This window comes from Dasypus novemcinctus, chromosome 7, assembly GCF_030445035.2.
Source record: "Dasypus novemcinctus isolate mDasNov1 chromosome 7, mDasNov1.1.hap2, whole genome shotgun sequence".
Lineage (NCBI taxonomy): Eukaryota > Metazoa > Chordata > Mammalia > Cingulata > Dasypodidae > Dasypus > Dasypus novemcinctus.
Window position 1 is genome coordinate 120,196,106 of NC_080679.1, and position 12,554 is coordinate 120,208,659.

Below are 12,554 nucleotides of genomic sequence, written 5' to 3' on the forward strand. Positions count from 1 at the left end.
AAAGCACATTTCTAAAAGTATTCAGTCATCTATTCTGGTGCATTTTGGGGGAAAAGAATTCTACATGATTGCCTCTAAAACACGTTTCATTCACATTTAATTTTCTTAAGAGTAGGCCACTTATAACCTTAATCTACAAAGCTGAGTTTATAATTTGTAAGAGATGGCAACTTTGAAGTTAACATTTCTTTTATATCAATGAGATTACAGCAGCAGATGAAGTTCAAATGGCATATTATGCAAAATAAAAGTTTAATTATGAGGGAAAACTTCAGTTGAATATTGCTGTTTGATTAACAATCTATAAGCAGATACCTTTAATTTAAATTTGCAGAAAAGCATAACTGCTGTTGAAAAATTGCTACCATTTAACAGTAACACCAGTCCAAGTTTCTTTTCTCTCCATCCTCTGTGTATAGCCAAAGTGTACTCATTTGGATGTAAACTGCCTTTTTAGAATTAATGCTTAGAGAATAGAAAAATAAATAAAAGCTTTATTTACTTTACCCATTCTATTTAATGCCCATTCCTCTATTTTTCTTCACCAAGTACTTCTAGGCCATTATGAGGCTAGATAAATTTTCAATTTTGGCCCAGCTACCTACTTCTTAAAAGAGAAAAGGCATCCATTCATTCATACTTCTTGAACTATAGCTGTTATTCACTGCAAGTGTTCTAGTTTGTGAAAGACCTTAAAGTAGTTACTAGAATTGAATACAGAGTTTATTCAAGTAAAATGGGCTTTATGATAAATATGATAGATCTCTCTTTTCCTATTATCTGGACTTTAAAATGGTATTAACTTACCCTAAGTTTGAATTACTTTGTACTCTGCAGCCCTCTTACTCTTGTGACAGCAGCGGCACAAACACAGCAATGCAAACAAAAACCAAAGAAAAGATGCTACACCGTTTCATGTTAAATGCTGCCATATCTGAGATTTACTATCTCCAAGAGATACGTTAAATATATTTCTATTAAAGTTGGTAACTTTGATAAAATTTGGCCATTCTGGCAGAAGTTCTAGCCCACTACGTAGAAATCTATAGAGGCCAAATAAGGACTTGTCACTTGGGTTAATGGGCATGAGACAGGGGTGGTTGAAATCCTAAGTCCTACCTAGATGAATAGAACTAACTTAACTATGGAACTTGAGAGAAATCGTTTGGCCTCTTAAAGCCTCTGTTTTTTCAATTGTAGAATTAGATTTATTTGGTATTAAATCACCTCTAAGTTCTCTATTTTCTTTAAAAATTAATATTTCCTTGAATAACACCTCCAAATGCCAGCAGGAATTTAGAATTCTCTAGGAAAAAGTCCCTTTTCTCCATGAGTTACCTAGCCCTAAGCAATGTTTTCCATAATCTTGTTCACCTGTATATAATTTGAAGGCTACAAGAACTACTAGGCATCTCCCTCTGTTATGGAATGACAGAGTTATACATATGAAAATAAATGAGCAGTACAAAAAAGCGCTGCAGGAATGTACACATTTCCAAAGTCAATGTGCGCTTCTAGTGCAGAATCTCGAAAATACCTTGTTAGTTTCCTGGGCTGCTCAAGCAAATACCAGTGAAACAGTTTGGGTTAAACAATGGGAATTTATTTGTTCATGGTTTTGAAGCTGTGAAATATCCATATCAAGGCATCATCAAGGAGATGCCTTCTTCCGGAAGACAGTGACATTCTGGGGCTGGGTGCTGCTGATCCTTCTTTCCTCTGTCTCATGGTAAGGCGCATGGCAGTGTCTTCTGGTCTCTTCCTTCTCTTCCAGGTTCCATTTCGCCTTCTTGCTTTTTGTGGCTTTTTATATTTTTGTCTGTCTGAATTTGATTCTCTCATAAAGGCATCCAGTTATAGAATTAGTAACCATCCTGATCGCAGTGGGGCACACCTCAACAGAAGTAGCCTTATCAAAAAGTCCTGTTTTACATTTTCTCCTTTGGTTCTCTGCTCTCTCTGCGGCTCCAGTTCCTATTCTCTGCACTGCCATGCTCTGCTCTGAAGAGAACCGCACCATCTTCCACAGCAAGCAGGCCCTGTCTGCAGAGGGGAGCAGCATGCATATCTGCTTTGCCTGGCTCTGGGAGCACGCCACAGCCCAGAGCAAGAGGCCCACACAGGCTGCAGACTATGAGCTGTATGTTGCCTATGATTATACAGTACTAACCGTGGAGAAAGCCGTGTGGAAACAGATGTGCAGATAGCCCTTCCTTCTGGAAGAGTAGTTACGGAAGAGTAGTTCCATGTCCCAGCTTGGCTGCAACATACTTCATAAACATAGGTGCTGGTGTCACAGATGAAGATGATAGAGGAAAATGTGTTGTGCTCTTTAATTTTGACAAAGAAAAGTTTGAAGTGAAAAAGGGTGAACAAATTGCACAGCTGATTTGTGAATGGATTTTTTTTTAAAGATTTATTCATTTCTCTCCCCTTCCCTCTTGCCCCAGTTGTCTGTTCTCTGTGTCCATTTGCTGCATGTTCTTTCTTTGTCCGCTTCTGTTGTCGCCAGGGGCACCAGAATCTGTGTTTCTTTTTGTTGCATCATCTTGCTGCATCAGTTCTCTGTGTGGGCGGCGCCATTCCTGGGCAGGCTGAACCCTCCTTCAAGCTGGGTGGCTCCCCCCACAAGACGCACTCCCTGTGCATGGGGCTCCCCTACGCGGGGGACACCCCTGCGTGGCAGGGCACTCTTTACGTGCATCAGCACTGCCCATGGGCCAGCTCCACATGGGTCAAGGAGGCCCGGAGTTTGAACTGCAGACCTCCCATGTGGTAGACGGATGCCCTAACCACTGGGCCGAGTCCGTTTCCCTGTGAATGGATTTTTTTATCCAGAAAGAGAGGAAGTTCAAATATTGGATGTCACTGAAAAGGGTTCAGGAGGTTTTGTTCCCACTGGAAAGAAATCAAATTTATTCCAAGAATAGACATACTTTTGCCCTTAAAATAATGCATTGATTTAAAGTGTTTTCATGTTTGTGCTCCTATTAAGTGTTAACTTCTAAAAATATTTGGTTTTCTTGTGGTCAAGGAAAGGGCACTTCAGGTGAGATCATTTAGAAGTTTCCTGCATTTTTTTCTACTAATTGTTGTATTGCAGTGCCTTAATACAAGCAGCTTCTTTTTCAGTTCAATTAATGTAAAAGTATGCATCTATTGGATGATAGGTATAATTTAATTCACTAAATATTTACCCTTAGGCAACTTATTTTGCTTTAATTGCTTTATAAACCATAAACAATACCTTTTACTCAGTTATATTGAATTCTTTCACAGATACAAATTATTGCATAAACTGAAATAAATAAAACACAGAGTTTAAAGTTATTCTGTGTTACTCTGTTCTCTTTATTGATTGATACAATTTTTTTTTTTTAATATCTTAAGACTCTTTGAGGGTGAGAAGTGAATCCTTAGGCTATAATTAATGCTGTTGTTTTTCATTTTAACTTGATAATCCCTGGACTGTGTAGAAGTGTGTTTGTTAAAGGAAATGTAACTTGGGAGTTTCCAGTTGGTTTGTTCCTCTCAATTCCATTCTATCAGGCAAATTGTAATAGTTGTTCTTAAAACAGTTTCCCTCACTGAGGTAGCATTAATAGGCTCTATCCAAAAAAGGAAAAAAAAAATACAATTTAATAGACATAAAATAAGTTCTAATGATATATACTTGTGCCATTGGAATTTTCCATCCCAAGTATATAGTTTGAGTAAATATATTTAAACTGCATTTCATTGCAGACCTGGGGCTGATTCTGAGGATTAAGTTGCTTAGCTTCTTTTGCTCAATAGATGTTGGTGTGCCTTCTTTTACAATATTTCCCAGACTCCTTGGCACCAGGGTTTTGGGTGTAACTTGTTCTTTGTTGGTCCACATGCATTAGAATAAGACTCGAGAGGAATTTGTTTTGTGGTTGTGGGTCTTGCAGATTGAGTGCTTCTGGAGCTGGCAGCTCTCCTGATTACTCAATTCCTAGAAGAGCAGGCTAGAATTTGTTTTTTCTATCTTTCCAGGGATGCTCTAGGCCATTTAATTTCCTGCAATATAGCAATTTCCCTTTGTGGGTCACAGCCTGTTAGTGAATCATGAAATCAACTTATTGGGTTATAATCAGCATTTTAAAAATTGAATAGAAAGGCAGGACAAAACATATCAGAAGGGTAAATAATATGAAAATTGTTTGAATTACATGTTATGCACATGCGTACTAAGTGCACATATGGTATAATTATTTCTGAAGTCAATAAATTTTAAACACTGCTATAATAAATCCTTTTCTGTTAAACTAGCCCAAGTATATTCTTTTCTCTACAACGATCCCTGACCAATATGTAGTAACAGTTGAGTAAGGACAACTATTATGTGACCAACAAAGATATAGGCTTAGCTTATGCTGTTAATATACCTCTTACTGAAGGTCTACTATATCAAACACTTGACAAACAGTTCATTTTTTTCTCATAGCATATCTATGAGAGAATATATAAAACATCCATTTTATTTTATTTTATTTTTTTAAAGATTCATTTTTATTTCTCTCCCCTTACTGCCCCCCCCGCCCAGTTGTCTGTTCTTTGTTTCCATTCACTGCGTGTTCTTCTGTGACTGCTTCTATCCTTATCAGCGGCACTGGGAATCTGTGTTTCTTTGTGTTACGTCATCTTGTTGTGTCAGCTCTCTGTGTGTGTGGTGCCATTCCAGGGCAGACTGCACTTTTTTTCGCGCTGGGGGGCTCTCCTTATCAGGTGGGTGCATTCCTTGCACGTGGGGCTCCCCTACGCGGGGGTCACCCTTGCAAGGCACAGCACTCCCTGTGCGCAGCAGCACTGCACATGGGCCAGCTCCACACGGGTCAAGGAGGCCCGGGGTCTGAACCGCAGACCTCCCATGTGGTAGATGGATGCCCTAACCAATGGGCCAAGTCCTCTTCCCAACATCCATTTTATAGATGACAAATTTTGGCTCAGACCCGAAGAGCCAATTAATATTTCAAAAGAACACATTTGGAGGTCTCACACTTTCTTTTTTCCGAACTTACTATAAAGCCACAGTAATAAAAAAAATGTACTGACAGAAGGATAGACATATAGATCAATGGAATAGAAATGAGAGTTCAGAAATGAACCTGTACATTTTTGGTCAACTGATATTTGAAAAGGGTCCCGCATATATTGATTGGGTAAAGAATGATCTCTGCAAAAATGATACTGGGAAAAAGTAAATATCCACTTGCAAAAGAATGAAGTTGAACCCCTACTTGCACACAATATACAAATATTAACTCTAAATAGGTCAAGGGCCTAAACATAAGAGATAAAACCATAAACTCTTAGGAAATAACAAGATAAAACCTTAATGATCCTAGATATGGTAGTGGTTTTTTCAATGTGACACCAAAAGCAAGGGAAACAAGAGAAAAAAAATAAGAAAGACTTAGCATTAAAAATTTTTATATGTCAAAGAACACTATCAAGAAAATGAAAGGGCAGCCAATAGAATGAGAGAAAATAATTATGAACCATATATATTTATATATCATAAGGTATATACATATATATCATAAGATATATATATATATCACAAGGGCCTAATGTCCAGTATATATAAAGAACTGCTGCAACTGAACAACAAAAAAGGCAACCCAATTAAAAGTGGGCAAAAGACTTTCATGATTTTTCCCCAGAATATATATAAATAGCCAATAAGCACATGAAAACTTGTCCAACATCATTGTTCATGAGGGAAATGCCAATCAAAACCACAATGCAATAGCATTTCACACCTACTAGAATGGCTATTTGTTAAAATAAGTAACAAGTGTTGGGGAGGTTGCAAAGCAGTGAGAAAACTCACACCTTGTTGGTGGGAATGTAAAAATGGTGTAGCCACTGAAAATCAATTTGGTGGTTACTCAGAATGTTGAACATAGTGTTGTATGACTGGCAATTCTACTTTGTACATACCCAAAAGAACTGAAAACAGGGACTTGAGCAACTATTTATACACCAGTGTTTATAGCAATTTTATTCACAGTAGCAACAAGGTGGAAGCAACCAGGTATCCACCAACAGATAAATGGATTAACAAAATGTGGTATATATACACAATGAAATATTATGTAGGTATGAAAAGGAATGAACTTCTGATACTTTTGAAAACACAGTTTAACCTAAGACATATGGAATAAAGTAACACAAAAAGACAAATACTTTATGATCTTGATTGTATGAAATAACTAAAATAAACACATTGCCTAAAGACAGATAGTAGGCACAGGTTACCAGAAGTCAGGGGAGGAGAGGAGGGAAAGGGGAAGTTATTGTTGGTGATGATAGTGTAATATTGTGAATAATTAATACAACTGAATTATCCACTTAAAAGTGGATAAAATGGGACAACCAGCAAGATGGTGGCAGAGTAAGGATCTCCTAGAGTCAGCTCCTGCTAAAGTGCAGTTAGTAAACACCCATAGCTATCTGGAGCTAGCTGAAGCACCTGTTTGGGGACTCCAAGAGATCAGAAGAGTATCCTGGAACATCTTTGAAGGAATAGAAGGAGGAGACTGGTCATCTGCAGAGAACATTCATAAGTAGAGCCATGGAGGGAGTGCCCATTCTCCACTGGAGGCACAAGCCACCTCAGGAGCTGTTCTGTGGCTGGAATTGAAAGCTCCACTTCCCAAAAAAGGGAGAGGAAGAAACAGTTGGGCACCAACTTCAGTTACTGATGAGTAAATTCAGTGGGCTAAAGTATAATCCTGAGAAGAACTGAAATTTGAGCCTGGTCTAAGTCAGAAAGAGGTCAGAAGCTGCCATCTTAACTCTGCTCCTAGCATGAGGGGAATTGAGGTGGACTGAAAATCATAGTGCTGATGGGGACCAGCTTCTTTTCATCCAGATCAGTTTGCAGCTCTAGCCTAAGCTGCAGTCCCATTTCTAGCAGGGAGGAACCTGGGGAGACCTGCACCAGCATCTCCAAGAAATTACTGGCCAAGCCACAGATGCTGGTTATTATCCTACTTTGACAGTGCAAGCCACCCCAGGAGCTCCATTTCCCCAAAACAGGGGAAGAGGAAACAGTTGGCCACCAATTTCAGCTACTGATTAGTAAATTCATTTGGCAAAGGTATAATCATAAGAAGAGCAAAAGGATATACCTGTCCAAGTTGAAAGAGGCTGGTAGCCATCATTTTGACTCTGCCCCAAGCACAATGGGAAGCCAAACTGACCAAAAATCCCAGTGATGGTAGGAACTGGTTTCTTCCACCCAGATATCCCTGCAGCCCTAGCCTGGCTTCAGCCCACCTCTGTCAGGGAGGAGGCTGGTGGGACCTGCATCAGCCTATCCAGGTAACTGCAGGTACCTTTGGCTGACTCAGACTAAATAATTGGAAGTCTACTGGGGCAACAGCAGTCATCTTGGACCCACACTGCATAGACTGCTACCCACACCTACGGCTCCAGGCCCACCCAGGGCAGGGGAGAAAGGGGTGTGAAGTTTCATCCATCTCTCTGGGCAACTACAGTCTAGGTCTGCATGATGTGGTTTTTTCCACACAGGTGTAAATTTGTCTCTACCCCTGGCAAAGGAGAAAGTTTGGAGAAGTTTCATTGGTCCCTGGGGTAATGAGGCCAGCTTGAGTCTCCACAGCTTATAGCACCAACAACATCCTTGGCTCCTACTGCATAACCAGCAAATGAGAAAGGGCAGGAATCCCTAAACTAAGAGAAAAACTACACCCAGAATAAATACTGTAGTCAGATGCCAAGACACCAACAAAAAATTACAATCCACACCAAGAGACAGGAAGATATGGCCCAGTTAAAGGAACAAGATAAGCCTCCAGATGACATAAAGGAATTAAGACAACTAATCATTGATGCTCAAACAAATCTTAATAAATTCAGTGAGATGGCTAAAGGGATTAAAGATATTAAGAAGACATTGGGTGAACACAAAGAAGAATTAGAATGCATACATGGAAAATTAACAGATCTTATGGGAATGAAAGGTGCAATAAATGAAATTAAAATAAAACATTGGAATCATATAATAGCAGATTTGAGGAGGCAGAAGAATGAATTGGTGAGCTTGAAGAAATGGCCTCTAAAAGTGAACATACAAAAGAACAGATGAAGAAAAGAATGGAAAAAATTGAACAAGGTTCAGTGAACTAAATGACTGTAAAAGATGTGGAAAACATACATTCATGGGTGTCCCAGAAGGAGAAGAGAAAGGAAAAGGGGCAGAAGGAATATTTAAGAAATAATAGTAAAAATTTCCCAACCCTGTTGAAGGATATAGATATTCATGTCCAAGAAGCACAACATACTCCCATCCAAAAAAATCTGAATAGACAAACTCTGAGACACATACTAATCAGAATATCAAATACCCAAACTGGAGATGATTCTGAGAACAACAAGGGAAAATCAATGCATAGCATATAAGGGATATCCAATAAGATTAAGTGCTGATTTCTCACCAGAAACCATGAATGCAAGAAGACAGTGGTATAATATATTTAAGATAACAAGAGAAAAACTTCTCATCAAGAATCTTATATTTGGCAAGATTATTTTTGGAAATGAGGGTGAGTTTAGAATATTCCCAGATAAACAGAAATTGAGAGGATTTCTAACCAAAAGGCCAGATTTTCAGAAAGTACTAAAGGGTGTTCTAGAAACTGAAAAGAAAAGACAGGAGAGAGAGGCCTAAAAGAAAGTAGAAATGAAGACTATATCAATAATAGTAACTAAAATTGTCAAAAGAATGCTGAAAATAAATTACAACAGATAAAACTCAAATAGTCAGGAATAAATTTAACCAATGATGTAGAGCACTGTATCAGAAAACTGCAACTCAATGTTAAAAAAAATCAAAAGAGACCTAAATAACTGGAAGAACATTCCATGATCATGGATTGGAAGATTAAATGCCATTGAAAGAACTGGATATCCATAGCCAAAAAAGGAAAGAGGACACCTTTCTCATACCTAATCCAAAAATCATTTCAAAATGGATCAAAAACCTAAAAATAAAAGCAAGAACCATAAAGCTTCTAGAAGAAATTGTAGAAAAATATCTTTAAGACCTGGTGATAGGTGGTTGGATTCTTATCATAAGAAAAGGACTGAGATGGACCACTGATATTCAATGTATGTAGAAGTTTTAATTAGTATTATTGTAAAAGTGTGGAAATGTATAGAGTATATGGTAACACCTAGTAACAACTAGCTTATAAATGGGGATGTGGCTGAAAATGGTAGTCTAGGTATGTAAAAACCAATTGACAGAAGGCTAGAACATAATCTAGGAACTGAATAGTAAGTATAGTACATCAAGAGGTGGATGAGAATTGTGGTTGATGGTACAGATGCAAGTGTCCTTTGTTAACTAGAGAAAATTTACATCACTATTTCAGGGGGGGCAGGAATGCGGAGAAACATGGGAAAGATACAACTGGAGTGACCTATGGGTTATGATTAACAGTAATAATATAATATCCTTGTATCTATGCCAAAACTGTACTGTGTGAATAATGGGACAGTATGGAAAATGTGTGCCAAATGTACACTGTGTATATGGTAACAATCAGATGATATTATCTTATCTGTAACAAGTGTTCCACCACAGTGTGGTGTGTTGCTAGAGGGGTGTTATTTGGGAATTCTGCACATGTGCATGATTGTTTTATAAGTTTACAACTTCTATCATAAAAAAATTATATATATATATTTTTTTTTAAATTTTTTAATTCGTTTTTTAAAAATATTACATTCAAAAAATATGAGGTCCCATTCAACCCCACCACCCCCACCCCACCACTACCCCCACAGCAACACTCTCTCCCATCATCATGACACATCCATTGCATTTGGTAAGTATATCTGTGGGCATCACTGCACCTCATGGTCAATGGTCCACATCATAGCCCATACTCTCCCACGTTCCATCCAGTGGGCCCTGCGAGGATCTACAACATCCGGTAATTGTCCCTGAAGCACCACCCAGGACAACTCCAAGTCCCGAAAACGCCTCCGCATCTTATCTCTTCCTCCCCTTCCCCACACCCAGCAGCCACCATGGCCACTTTTCCCACACCAATGCCACATTTTCCCTGTGGACCTTGGATTGGTTGTGTCCATTGCACATCTATGTCAAGAGGAGGCTTAGATTCCACATGGATACTGGATGCAGTCCTCCTGCTTTCAGTTGTAGGCACTCTAGGCTCCATCGTGTGGTGGTTGACATTCTTCAACTCCATGTTAGCTGAGTGGGGTAAGTCCAATAAATCAGAGTGTAGGAGTTGAAGTCTGTTGAGGCTCAGGGCCTGGCTATCATATTGTCAGTCCAGAGATTTAAATCCCCTAGATATATCTTAAACCCCAGCACCAACTACAATTCCAGTAAAGTAGCATGAAAGCCTTGTGAAAAGAGATCCCATCTGTGTCCAGCTCCATCATGCAGAAATACCAGCTCCAAAGAAGGGCCAACTGACATGGCAGTGAACCCCATCTGCCATGACCATAGAACCTGTGGGTCTCTTTAGCGCTCAAAAGAACCAATACATGGAGTTGTATCTACTTTATCTGTCTCTGAGACTCTGCTCAGGTGTGCATAAGGGCAATACCTCTGACAACCTCCAGGCTCTTTTTTAGAGACTCATAGCCATATAAACTCATTTCTCCTTTCCATTTCCCCCTTACATTAGGTCAAACAGCATTTTAAACTCCTGTTATTATATGTAGACAGGGATATTCTGCTCGTCCGCGTTGAACCTTTAATTCAAGGTCATTTTCTAGTTGCATCATCAGCTGGTACTTGGTAGTGATCCCTCGGTGCCAGGGAGGCTCATCCCCGGGTGTCATGTCCCATGCTGGGGTGAATGCATTGCATTTACATCCTGAGTTTGGCTTCAAGACTGGCCACATTTGAGTAACATGAAGGCTGTTGGGAGGAAACTCCTAGGCACAGTGCTGCTCTAGGCCTTGTTCTTATTTCAGACGTATAGGCTCACAAGCATAGTCATTAGTATCAGGAGCTCACTGTTGGACCCTCATTCCTTCCTGGTCCTTACCGTTGCACCTGGGGGACTGCTGCTGCTCCCCTAAGGACCACGACAGAGCACCCCTGGTCAGGCACCCAGTAGCCCCCCAGCTGTTGTTTTTAATTGTTGCTACTTTGCGTATATCCAAACATTACCATGCACCCTGGATATATGCTCTGTATAACTCCCTGTCAACCATATATCACCTGTCAATAACATCCTATACCAGTATTCCTCCACTGCCATTTTTGAACCACTCTGTGATCCAAAACTTCCTGAAAAGTGAAGCCCAATATAATCCCTTACTAGTAAAACGGAATATAGTGATGGGTTTAAAGGTTAGATCTAGAATACGTATTGATTTGGAAAAATTCTACATCCTATCTTTTGCTTTTCTTTTTTCCTAATTATTGAGCTTCTCTTCACAAGAGCCTTAGATCACAGTAATTCATATATACAATATACAGTACTCCCACACATCCACCATAAAACCTTTTCCCTTCCACAGCGACATTCTTATAACTTATTCATATCATATTTACTTAAACTGATGTACAGACTCTGAGACAATAGCTTTCAAACAAGGTGACATCTGTGCTTACATTGTGGTCCATACTTTAGGATATACAGTTTTCTAAATTTATAGTTATCCTATGTTTTACATTATGGTTTACGTTATTAGTTTGTCATCCCCTATATGTTTTTGGTGTAACATTACATGTTTTATATCCATCCTTGTGTACTCTTGCGAAACTCCTCTCATACCCTCACATTTACCTTGGTTCCATCCATTCAACATCCATTTTCTCCTCCCCTTGGGGCCCACAGAGACAGCCAATCTCCATTTCCCGAGGAGCCATGTCCAGAGATACTTGCAACAGTGTTCAGGGCCTGACTTGCTCAACTGCCCTAATGCCCTGGGAGCCATCCTTTCTCTCGAGAGATACAGTTCCCTCTTTTTTGATGGCATTAGTCCTCCCCAGGATGTGGGTCCACCCCCACTCTCACTACTTGGATCTCTATCCAATGGTACAACCCACCCTGGCAAAATGAGCATTCAGACATTCCCCAGGAGTCCGTCCCGTGTCAGACCATCCCCTCTGAGCATCCTAAACAGGTAACCCTCTTAATTATATTTTGATACGGTTTTCTCAGCATTTTACTCTCAACCAACACCTGACACTCTCCTATGTTCGTATGTTGCTCCTCCCTCCCCCAAATTTTTTGGGCACTATTACCCATCCGCCCATCCCCAGCCCCCCTCAAACCCACAAAGCCCCACCCAAAGGCAACCCCTTGCCCCCATTTTATCTCTTCTTTGTGCTCATGCTTATGCCAGCTCATCATAGATTCCACCCCTGCAGACGTCAGCTCACATCCTTCCTTCACCCCCTGGTTTCCTGTAAGCCTATCTTCCAGTCTCTAGTTCTCTGAGGCAGCTTGCTTATTTCATATCATTGAGGTCATGTAGTATTTGTCCTTCAATGCCTGGGTTGCTTC

General features: G+C 39.8%; 1 protein-coding gene and 1 pseudogene across 3 annotated transcripts in view; both read left to right on the plus strand.

Annotated features, from left to right (window-relative positions):
- DPP10 (dipeptidyl peptidase like 10) overlaps positions 1 to 12,554 on the plus strand; it is a 1,447,377-nt gene that overhangs the window by 1,137,017 nt on the left and 297,806 nt on the right. The window lies entirely within an intron of this gene.
- On the plus strand, positions 1,992 to 2,930 carry LOC139439373 (deoxyuridine 5'-triphosphate nucleotidohydrolase pseudogene; annotated as a pseudogene).